Below are 12126 nucleotides of genomic sequence, written 5' to 3'. Positions count from 1 at the left end.
ACAATTATAACATAACTCTTTGTATCTCTTTTCCCCCTAAAAATTTAATCATACCCACTGATGGTACGAATGCAAGCAACAGAGTTGCGCCAGGCTACGCCACAGGAAGACTCGGCCTCTTTTACAGTGCAGAATTGGCTTTCCACTGTAATATAATGTAATTAGGAAGAAGAACAAATTACAGGGAGGAAAAAAAGAAAATTATCACCGGCTAAATGAGGAGTGAAATACATCAGTGTAACTATCAGCTGGTCAGAATTACAGAGCCGTAACACAGGGGTGTTGGCAGGCAACACAAGCAACTTGAGGGAGAAATAAGATCTAAGATAAAGCAGGTCTCAGGATACTGTTTAAATCTTATTACTTCCCAGTAGCTTCTCTGGCTCAGTCCTACTTTTCTCAGCACACAAACAATCTAGAGTAATCCACACCAAAATTCCAAAATATTAAATAAGTTGGAAAGCGAAAGGGAGCAGAGGTGAGCGCCGTGAGGTGCACCCATTTCCCCGTCCCCCCTACTTAGCAACCGCAGCTCCTCCCTCTGCGGTGCATCGTTCGGGGGATCTTTTCTGTCCCCGCGTGAACGGACTACACCGAACACCTAAGCCGTAGGGGTAGGAGCCGGTGCGCGGCAGCTGCCCCGCACACAGCCGTCCCAGCGAGCCCGACTGTCCCAGCACCGTCAGATGGCAGGCGATGGGGGCAGTGCAAAGGGTCCCACATGCTCCCGAATCCACTGGGAGCTTCCTCGTACCCTGCGCCATGAGCTGACTTCTCATTTTGGTGTCAAACTGAGCAGTGAATGCAGAAGAGCACAGGCACGCTCTTCTGAGCAGAGCTGTAAGCGCCCGGGTAGGCACATCCACCCACAAACAGTGTCAAACGCCGTTCCCAGCTTCACCCTCCTCAGATGCTGGCTGTTTGCAGAGGCACAGGAGAAGCTCTGAAAGAAGCTGTTTTCTCCTTAAAGGTCCTGAAAAGCAGTGTCCTGTCATCGGGAGGACTGAAACCTCCCTTCTGCTGAGGAACGAACCCCTCGGGGAGCCCCAAGGCTCCTTCCTTCCTTAGCCAGATTGCACCCAAATGTCCCGGGAATGCTGGGTGCTGCTGATTGGGAGACGGGGGACAGCAGTGGGACCTCCAAGCCGGGCTGTCTGGTTAGGGCCCACCAGCTTCCACGCAGCAGACCCCTCCGAGACATCAGCTGCTGCTTCCCTTAGGGGCCAGCTCATGGCACAGTAGTTATGTGAAATGAGCCAACCGACGGTAATTAAGGATTGGCGGGAGCACTGGCTACTTCTTCTGTAGAAACTAACCTCTCTGGGGCAGGGGCCAGTTCTTTGTACGTATTTCTACGTTTGTGTCTCCCACAAGGAGACCAAATCCCCAGCTGGGGTTTCTAGATACTCCCAAAAAGCAAGTTCTTTACAAAGTATGCATTATTATTACTACTCCCGTATCAGCTTCCTCTTTCTAACTGTGTCTATCTTATAGCACGTACCTACACAAAGATTAAGGCACTGAGCAGACCTCACTGGAGCCACGCCGAGTTTAGTGGGACCTCAGCTGAGCTGACCACGAGATCTGCGAAGCACTGCGAGCAGGGGCCTGCTGGGTGACCTCTCCCCACGCTTTCTGCTCTCTGTTACGACTGAATAAAACATACTTGTGGTGTACGCGATACATCTTCTGCCATCCCGAAGCAAAACTGCCACAACTGGGTTATTATTCAGATATTTGTGGTCAGTACCCGACGTCAATGGGAATTCTGCCACTCGATCTCTGTGAGAGGACAGGGACACTGGTTATGGTGAACTATTTGATAACATTACCATCGATATTCACGGCCGCAATCCCACAAGTTGCAGCTAATGGGCTCCATGCAGGCTCGGCAACCCCCGCTCGCGCAGCCTCTGGTAGGCAGGGCGCTGAAGTCCACACAAGCACTTGCTAAAGTTGTATTTAAATGCTTCCAGCTGAACCTTAAAGACTCACAAGGTAGAATAAAGAGACTTAAATAACAACGCGTGCACCCTCATGAAAAACAGATTACACTTGTTGGTCAAGCAAATTATCATGATCTTAAACCCAAAGGACTTGGCTCTCTCTACAGCCTATGCCATGAAAGTGGTTTTGAAGCATTAAACGCCTTTACGTGGGCTGCTCCACTAGGCCCATAAAACACACATTAAGGTCTAAGATAGAATAAACCAGAGCTGAGACAGCCCCGCTCTTGGATGGGGCAAGTCTCCTTGGTATCGCCTGCCTGCAGTTGTGCAAGGGGCATGACCTGGCTCTCTGCTTGGCAGAGGTGGGGTCCCTGGGACACCGAAAAGATGGGTGAGTTTGGAGAGCCAGTGCCATTCAGCTTCAGGCTGTAAATCTTCAGTCTAATCTCGGGCTTTTCTTCAGCAGTAATCCTCATAAAGCCTCCCTACAGCGTCAGGAATTGCCTTGCTGGGAGATCAAAGCCCAAACACCGCATACACATTGCGGACGGCTAGAGCAGCTCCGACGAAAACTGAGGGCAAGCGAGCAAGCACGTTTGCTTTGCAGCAGCTGGCGTCACCGGTGAAGGGCCTTAGGCTCTGCAAAGCCACCAAATGGCCAAACTCAAATCCAAAATGGCCAGGAGCACCCTTGGGAAAACGGGGAGAACATCGTGAGCATTTTGGCATGACCACCCTGGTTTCACAAGCGTGCATTTAAAAGCGAGAGGTGGGATGAGCGCGCTCCGGCGGGGACCAGAGCATCTCCGCGCCAGATGACACATCCCGTCCGGCTCCCCCGCTCTCCGCGTGCAGGACCAGGAATCGTTTCGTCGTGAAGAAGCTCAAGTTGATCGAACATGCAGCATGACCTACTCTGGGCACTCCCCACGAATGCCCTACCAGGCACACTCTTACCGGGGGCCCACCAAAAATGCTCCTGGCAGGCTGCAGGCACGCAGCTCTGCTGTGGCGCACGGCCCTCCCGGGACGCACACGCTTCCATGCAGGAGCAACACGCCCTTCAGGAGGAAAAGAGACGAAATGCTGCGAAAAGGCCGACCTCCATCAGGAAGAGCCAAAGAGAAAAGCAGAATCTGGCTGAGTTTCAGGAAGCTACTGGCACTGTAAGGATCAAAGGCAGCAGCTGCCCGCTGATACAATTTGATTTTGGAGGCGTACGCTGGGCCTGATCCAACTCCCGCTCAAAGCTGACCCAAGGAACCCTCTCCTTGACTTGCACCACAGGCTGCTTCGATGCACCCGTCCCTACATTATTATCCCAAGGCATTTTTTTCCTGCTAGAGTAAATGGGATGGTATTTCAGTTCAACCAACTGCAAATTCTTCTGGCGCTCTCCATGCTCTCCCCTCCCCACAAAACCATTAAGAGTCAACATAACAAAAGAAAAAAACGAGGTTCACCTCAACTTTGAGCTCTAACAATTACATCTCTCTTGTACCCACTTCAGAAAAAATGGAGCCGATCTAAACAAAATCATGTCTTGTGGAAATAAACATAACAATGGCGCATACAATCACTCAACAATAAAAGCCAGAAGGGTTGATTTCTGGGAAATCTAATGTAAACCGTTCCACATGGATGAGAAAAGCTGACATAAACAACTACAAGCCATTTATGGCCGACTAATTAAATGAAGGAGCAACCCGAAGCGATACAGCCCCGGCAGAGAACTGCCGATCCCGGGACGCAAGCAGCCCCGGCTGGCTGGGATGCAGCAGCCAATAGCGAGAGGAAAAGCAACAACAACCTGCGGCTTTCGGTGGCTGCTCGCAGATATTTCACACTATCATCAGATGAGTCAGGGCTGGGAACATGTGCGTTTCAAGAGACAGTGAGCTGACTTTCATGAAATGATATAATTTATCCTGGAAGATTAAAGAGAGTGAAACTGTAGATGAAGCCTACAGCCTGAAGATTGGCCAAAATCCAAGACGAATGCTGAAATCAAATCCCACCACATAAAACCATATGTTGCCATTTATATTTGAATAAATTTCCAAGGTCTGTCATTTGAAAGTATGGCTGGGACTAAGAAAGGCTGATCTTTCTTTTATTAGCATTATTCTGTGTAAGAAGCAAGATTAAATGGGTTACCACAGCTATAAAAAACCTCTGTCTCTACTTAGGCTGTGAAAAAAAACGTTTTAGGTGGCATTAAGCCCACGTCATTCTAGAAGAACAATGTGGCTTTATGGAAAACCACCCACAAAGGGGTCCTTTCTCTGGGAAGGCTCCGGGTGCTAACGAAGTGAGCCCGCCACAGATCTACTACACAGGTACAATGCAATCCTGTAAGGAAGCAAAAGGATCCGTGACGAAAAATTTAGTGATGATTATATCCATATCCAGCTGGCAATGCCCTCAGGTCTTACAGATCACATCCAGACCACCCAAGAGCAAAGTTCACCTACGACAGCCCTCGCCTTGCTCCTGCGCCCGTGGCAGGATTTCTGTAAGATGCTCCAGAAAGGCGTCCTGGGCAGACAGCAAAAGACACCAAGGTTATTCTGGAAAACCTGAAGATGTTTTCATGTGCAGTGTCAGGCAGAAAGTGAAAATCCAGGCTCATAGACGCACATCCATCGTCGTCCTGCTTCAGACAGTTATCTAACAACGTGAAGCACCACCTCATTTTGTTGGAGAATGGAGCTCGCCACTGAACCTCACCACAAGCAAATATAGTGTGCTCCATGTGGAGATGGCAGCGAACACAGGCAGTGTTTCGGGCTTTGGAGCTGCAGCCTGTTGGCGGTACAGAAGGCACACCACGAGACACAGCTGCCAGAGCGCTCTCCTCTCCACATCTGGAGGACTGATGCTCCTAAGCCTGAGGTGCAGTGCCCCATCCAGACACAGAGCTGCCTGCTGCAACCACCTCGATGCCGGTGTCGGTCTGTCAGCAACGGGGAGAGAGAACGACAGCTCTGAGCTAGCAACCTGTGTTCGCAGAAAAGACATTAGTAAGCTCACCGCCTCACAAAATGCTCCTGTGCCAGGAAGCAGGTAACGCCTGGCGGTCCCAGACTCCATACAGATAATGAAATCGTTTTGGCTGCATTTACACTCGAGGTGAACACGGTCTGGCATGGCAAAGGCAGCTAACAGTGACCTCAAGGCAGGGAAAACAAAGTACCAAATTTAAACCACCTAAACCTTAGTAAAGCTTTGCAACACAGGACATTTTCTGTCAGTGCAAACATTAAAATTACCATCTACCATGTGTTGCCCGAAGGTTGTTTTAAGCTGCTCCCTCCTCCTTCAATAACTTTTTGAGTTCTGTAAGAGCAAGACAGAGTAGCACGATTTCACAGCAAATATGCACTGTGTACACGAACGCAGCCCATACTGGGTATGGTGTTGTAAATAGCCTGATGTATATGCAACCCAAAAATTCATCGGACCCTTTGTGAACCCTTTCTCCTGTCTGTGCTCCTTTATCCGGCGGCACAATGCCGGCTTTCTCTCCCCCACAACAGCCCACTGTGATCAGCAGATCCCACCACCGGCAAGCCGCGCTCCACAGAAACACTTTGTTTGGACTGATCACGCTGACACTTTTGCAGTTTGCTGAAGAACAAAAAAATCAGTTTTCCCATAAGTTACTGGTTAAGTAAACAGTTATTTAATACTAACTAGGTTAAAATACCTTTTACTTCTCTACCAGCAGGGTTGAGGCACACTCAAAATGCTGCTGCAGTGCAAAAGACAACAAATGTATTGGCATTTTCCAGCACTCGCGAACAGTTTCTTCTAGTACTGAGTTGTTATAATGGCCTGTAAGAATAATTCAGAACTGCTGTTTTCAGCACCACCATTCATTATTCAAATAGAGAAACCTGACTCTGAATTAAGCATTGTGAAAACTGAGGGCTGAACAATATTGTCTCACTTCACCGGAGTGAAAATGGATGGAGGCAAACAACGAGGCTCATTTGCCGTGCCCCCGCCTTTCAGCTCGCTGCCGGCAGGACCCGGCCTCCGTAAGCTCGGCTTTGATAGTCACAACTAGGCGATGCGTGAGGGGATGGCAGTTCTGCTCACCTGTCAGATATTTCAGAGCAGCAAACCCATAATTACATCGAGGTTAAAACAAGAGGGAGCACTGGTGTGCCGGACCCCACTCTTCCCTCGTCCCCTGGTCTCCAGCGAGACAGGCCAGCTCTTCTCTCCCCGGCACGTGGGGAGGCTCAGACGCTGGAACAACCACCAGACGATGAGCTTCCCAAAAGTTTGCTGGATTATCTGAATTCCCATTTATTTTTTTGGCATTTCTTCTTGTCTTGGAGCAAAACAAAGTGGTTTCTTGAAAGGTATGGTTCATCTTAGGAAAAGCACCTCAATTCTGTTTTTATTTTTAAATACTAAAATTGTTGTCCGTATGAAGAAGCACACAAGCATACACGCACCTTACCGAATTCAATTATTCTGGTATATGCTTGTATAATAATCAATTTAACTGCTTTGCTGGATTAGAGCCAAAGTCAGGAATTGCTCCCTGCAGAGAGCCAGGATTATTTCTGGCTGGCTTTCTGTCTCACTACAGATCCCAGTCAATTCTTTTGCCTCCTCGGTTTGGATCCGTTTTAAAACTACTATTGTGTTTATAAAAAAAAAAAAAAAAAAAAAAAAAAAAAGAGTGGCAGAGTCCTCTGGTCTTTTCCCAGAAATATTTAGTTGTTATTGAAGTAAATTCTCCTACGTTTAAAACGGAGATTAACAAAAAGCTGCATAAGGATCTAAGATTGTGCTCCTTAAAATGTTAAAATGTTAGTTCAGAGCGCTGTGAAGTACATTCAAAAACTGTCATTTTCAGATCTTCACTAAAGCTGAGGAAATTCATGTTTGCAAAAACGCCCACAGTTTCTCTGTCACTGCTTTCATTATGCAATCACATCGGCGCTGCTGGGTTGTGATTTTTTTCAATGCATCTGTAAACGTACTGAAACTATTTGTTTATTGGCTACTGCACTTTCAGTAAATGAAAAACATGTAAACCATGTAAATAAAACAGCTAACTAGAAATGCCGCAAAAAATTTTCATTTTGGAGCAAGGCCATAAGCGAGCTGGAAAACAGCTTTCAGCACTCATAGCCTCAACAAGCTTTAACTCTGTTGAACTTGAACTCTTCTGTTAATTCTATTTCTGGGTGTTCTCACCAGATTTCACAACCCTGCTCACAATTCGCCCGTCCACGTTATTTCTGTGCCTTAGCTCTGAGGAATCCTCATTTAGGTTTGGTAATGATGGCCTGCGACCAAATGTGCAGGCTTTGAGCGGGAAGGGGTTTGTTTCGGGTGGTGGTATCCCCGTGCAGTCAGGCTCATTCAGGTGTTTCTGGGGATATACGGGGCACTAAAACCTTTGCCTCCAGGCTCTGTCAGTGATGCTTTCCACGATTAAAGAGAAAGGGATTGAGAGACTCTGGCTCTGACTGTAAGCAAAAGTTCCTTAAAACTAACCCAAGAGTCAAAGGTGCGTATATATACACACACATATATGTATGTATATAAATATGGATATATATACACACATATATGTATGTATATAAATATGGATATATAATGGGCAAAGCATTACGTAATTTTTACTAGGAACACACAACCCTAAGAAACTTGACGGTGAAGCAGACCTAACCCACAGCACAGCTCGGAGCTGGCCCCTGAGGAGTCCGAGCCACGGTCTCCACCAAGGCAGGCTCCCATCCATGCTCGCTTCAGGCTCCCTGGGAAGGGGCTCCAAGAAAGAGCTGGCCCCAGTTCAACGGCACGCTGGTCTTCAGGACATAACACAGGTCAGCCAGGAGAGCAGAAACTCCTTTACGAGCTGCACGTCCCAGAGGAACACAAAGCAATGCGGGGTTTCGGCACTCAGATAGGAAAAAAAGAGAAAAATGCCCCCTGAGTTCAAAGCTGCTCTTGTAGCCGAGGGTGGCTTTGCCGAGGTGCGAGCCAGAGCCCGGCGCGTGTGGCTGCGCAGGCAGACAGCATGCTGCGGTCCAGCCCGCGGGGCCCCCTCACCTGCCCGGCAGGCAGGGACAGCCAGTGGCCAGCGCTCCCGATCCCACTGATGAGGGGAGGTCAGGTCGCACACATCTGTGGACTTCAGCGCACTGAAATTTCCCCCTTCAGTATTCTGCTACATTTAAAATTTGTTTTCCCCTAATTCAAGATGCCAGCCATGTGGAAAGCCGAATTTTCCCAGAGTTTCCCACCTCCTGGACCAAGAGCTGGCAGGGTTCAGCCGACTGAAATCACAGCTGCCCTCTCCAATGAGAAGCACTTGCATTTTCAACCTGCTGAAGACACCTGTATCTCACTGTAGAAATCTTAACACAAGAATAGCAGGTGTGGTTATCCTCGTATTCTTTTTCTCAGCTCTGTAAAACCTTCCTCTTCCAACCTGCAGCAAAACATTTCCTACGCTATTCGCTCTTGGCATACAAGTAGATTAGAAGTATCCAGTCCATGGCAGTGATGATTAAAAGATCTTCTCAATCTGTAGAATCACATCAACATGAAAACATCCTCCCTTGACAAGGCAGCAATGAACAAAAGCATTTTGATGATGGCAAGATATCAGTAAAGATAGAGAGAGAGCGAGGGCAGCTTTGGAACGATGCACGTTTTGGGTGCTGAGTGAGTCACCACCGCCTGGCTATGCTGCAGTTTAAGCGGCACCGTCCCCACGCCGCGTCTACGTGAAGTGAGCAGCAGCGTGTGAGAAGCCACGCGCTCGCACCGTGCTGGCTCTCACCGCTTCCGATGGCCACGGGCAGAGTCACCAGGACACCGACGCGCCCCAGGTCCAGCACAATGCGCCTTTGCGAATTCAAAACAGCATTTCCAGGAAACAGTAAGGGGAGTAAGCGATGAAATAACAGTAAAACAAAGTTTTATTGTTGGCAGTAAAAGATGGCAGCTTAATTCTCTGTATACCCACACATGCAATCACGCTATTAAAATGAATTAACTACTCTGAATAAGCATTAGGAAAATATATCTCGTTTTTCAACAGTGCATTCAGCCTGCTTCAATTTAAATGGGGCAGAAGCTCTTAGCATCTGGTCTGTGACCCCCGGAGCTCCCCCAAAGCTGTCTTGCAGCTAACTCCGCTCTCATTTTCTTCCCCTGGCATTCTGCTGAAGTGCATTTGCTCATCCTGCAACACAAACCCAGGCAACTTGGATAAAACCGCGCAGCCCGTTCTGGCAAACCCATGGGAACAAGCACGAAAGGCCGGGAACACTGCTAAGGAAGCCCACTGGCAAGCGGGTAAAGGCAGGGGTCGCGGCTGTGCCAAAGAGCTCACCCAGCCAAGGCTGCGATATCCCACTCGAGCAGCGTTTGCCTTCAGTGCGAGGTCCTGGGAATAAGAGGTGGCTGCAAACAGAACCGGCAACGGGCCAGAAAGCATCAAAAAGATAAGGGAATAGCCAAACGCCCCAGCTATTCCGGTGGGTTACCTGGGGCACAGTAACTCCAAACTATTTCCCATAAATACAGCAGAATTCGGTCAAGCATCGCTCAGAAAAAGGAAGTTTTCCAGCTGCAGAGTGCGGGTGGCCGGAGCACACCCGGAGCGGCTCACTGTAGGCAAAGCCCTGCTCCCCACCACAACCCCCTCGAACTTCTGCTCCGGGACCTTTCGGAAGCTGTTTGAGGCCTTATGGCACCAAGAGCGGCTGCAGCCAAACCAAAACATCTGCTGGCCTTCCTGGCTACTGGAGCTGCTCATAACCGAGATCGGACCGTCCTGCAAGTACAAACGTAGCCGAGCAGCTGAGGCTGATCTTGATGTAGAGGCTAAGCAGCACCTGGACTTCAAAAGCAATGAGAGTTACGAAAGTAACACCTTCGAAAACAGAAACATGGGATGGGGCAAAAATCCACCTTGCTCAGGAACTAGCAGCGGCAGGGTCTTCGCAGTTTAATTTGAACTTTCTTTCCCGTTTAGACCGGAGCAAGACCTCCTGAAAATGGATGAGCTGAATTTAGGCTGGACACTGGGGACGACTCGCCCAACATCTGCACTGGCCTGGAAGGAACAGCCAAACCCAGAAGGCGTGCGAACATTTGGGACACTTCTCTCTTGGAGAGCTGGAAGTTGCCGTTCTGTCAATGCCGAATAGCTCCCAAAACGTAGAGCAGGCTGCAGAAAGCAGACACGTGCACAAGAGACTGACCTGAACCTGCCCCTGCTTGTACTCAACATGCAAACTCCTTCAACGTTACAAGGAACACAAGGGAGAGATACAAAGACGGATGAGAAACTAATACTGACGTCTCCCTTAAAATTCCCGACTCGTTCCGTACAATACAGACAAGGATTTCATTGTAACCGCTTCCTGCCTTTCAGCAAAATTAAAAAAAAAATTTATTCAACAGCTCTGCCACTCACCGGCCTGAAAGAGCGGGCTCATGCTTGCTACCACCAGCCCGACTGCGTGAAGCCTGGTTTCCTCAGCTCTAATGAGCTTTGCGTAAAACACCTGCCTTTCCTTCCATCCATCCCAAACTACTCCTTCCCTCTCCCGGTCTCCGTTCCCCATCAGTAACAGCGGTCCTGGATTTTCTTTTCCTGTTGAGTTCTGCTTTATCCAATTCCATCTCAAGCTCCTCATTTCTTGTACCTTCTTGGTGGCTTCGAAATAGCCCCGTGTTTCCGTGTTCAGAAGTGACCTGCTCAACACGACCTTAACCCTGCACTGACAAGCGAGCGCTGGGCTGTGTCTGCAAGGCGCAAGCATCAATGATTTCAGGTGAAGTCACTGGGCAAGAAGAATTTTCAAGAGGCAGCTTAACAAAACAAACCGTCCTCCATTTGAACATCGGAGCCCAGCCAGAAGAAGATTGGCCTGTAAAATCATTTTCAAATGAAAAGTCATTTTCGAAAAGAATTCTTGACAAGATTCAGATCAACTGCGGCTTTCCAGCTCAGTCAGACCCTGAGAACCAAATTCTGTTCTCATTTACATCAGAGCAAAGCTCAAAGCCTGATGAAATATTTGATGTTCACCCTGATGTAAATGAGAGCAGAATTTGGTCCGAAATAGCCTGTTTTCCCTACTGACTTTATTACAGGGTGAGTGTTAGGCAGGAGTTCAGGTTTCTTTTGAAGTTATTTTATGGCAAGGAGATAGAGTGGCAGAGATCTAGTTCGATGAGTCTAATCTGCCCTAAATATGCACACAGTGCCTGATGAAAGAACCACAGAGAAGCTGTGGCAGCCCTGCAACGCATAGTTACAGAAGCCACACAAATATTATTGAGCTTGCAGTAATTTAAATTGGAAGTATGCTGCTAGAAATCTAACCCTGGGTACTTCGCATGTCAGCAACTCAGAGATTTTTAATATACCAGTTGAATGAGTTATAAACATGAAGGCTTGAAACCATTACTGAAAACTTGCCCAGGAGGAAAGTGGAAAACAACAGCACAGAGCAAGAAATACGCAGCATAATGGGACAGAGAGAAAACAGCCAAACGCGGAATTGCGAAAGGTGAAATCCCCTCCTTGCACACCCGCTTCACTTGCAGCATCCAGCAGTTCCATTACAGCGAACGACTTGATCGAACAGGAACGGAATAAACAATGGCAGACAAACTGAATGTGTTACTCAGGAATTTTTGAGTATCAGCAGGAGAAAAGGGAGATGACAGAGCACTTGGAAGAAAATGAAGGAGCAAAACCTCGACGAAAGATGTCAGGGAGGTAAGAGAGCAAATGGGACTTTACAGGTCCTTCCCTGTGGCATGCAAAGGGCCTGTTCAATGAGCCCTACAGACCATCCCCCCCAGTGGTATTTCGCCTGTAGTCATTTGCCCAACTTATCTGTAATCCCTCACACCGCCCTCCCTAATGAGTCATATTTCTTCTGTAATAGAGGAATAAGCCAGAAGAATTTAAGCCTGGAATAACAACATTGTACTTTGCATGTTTACAGTGCTTCTCCTATTTAAAGCACTTCTCTCGTATTACCCAACTGCTCTTCCTAACAATCTCACCTGCATCTGCTTCCCCGATTCCTTCATTTCACAAAGGTGCAAATAAAGACAAAGACACCGGCAGCTCGCCCAAGGCTACAGATGAATAAATGAAAGAACCTAACTACAA

The 12126-nt window shown here is 48.1% G+C and overlaps 1 protein-coding gene across 9 annotated transcripts in view; it reads right to left on the bottom strand.

The window, feature by feature from the left end:
* Nucleotides 1-12126, bottom strand: part of FMNL2 (formin like 2) — a 152211-nt gene that overhangs the window by 26252 nt on the left and 113833 nt on the right. The gene's annotated exons all lie outside the window — the stretch shown is intronic.

This window comes from Nipponia nippon, unplaced genomic scaffold (assembly GCF_047370975.1).
Source record: "Nipponia nippon isolate SJK-2023a ecotype South Korea unplaced genomic scaffold, ASM4737097v1 scaffold_5, whole genome shotgun sequence".
NCBI lineage: Eukaryota > Metazoa > Chordata > Aves > Pelecaniformes > Threskiornithidae > Nipponia > Nipponia nippon.
This window is presented reverse-complemented; position numbering and strand designations above follow the sequence as displayed.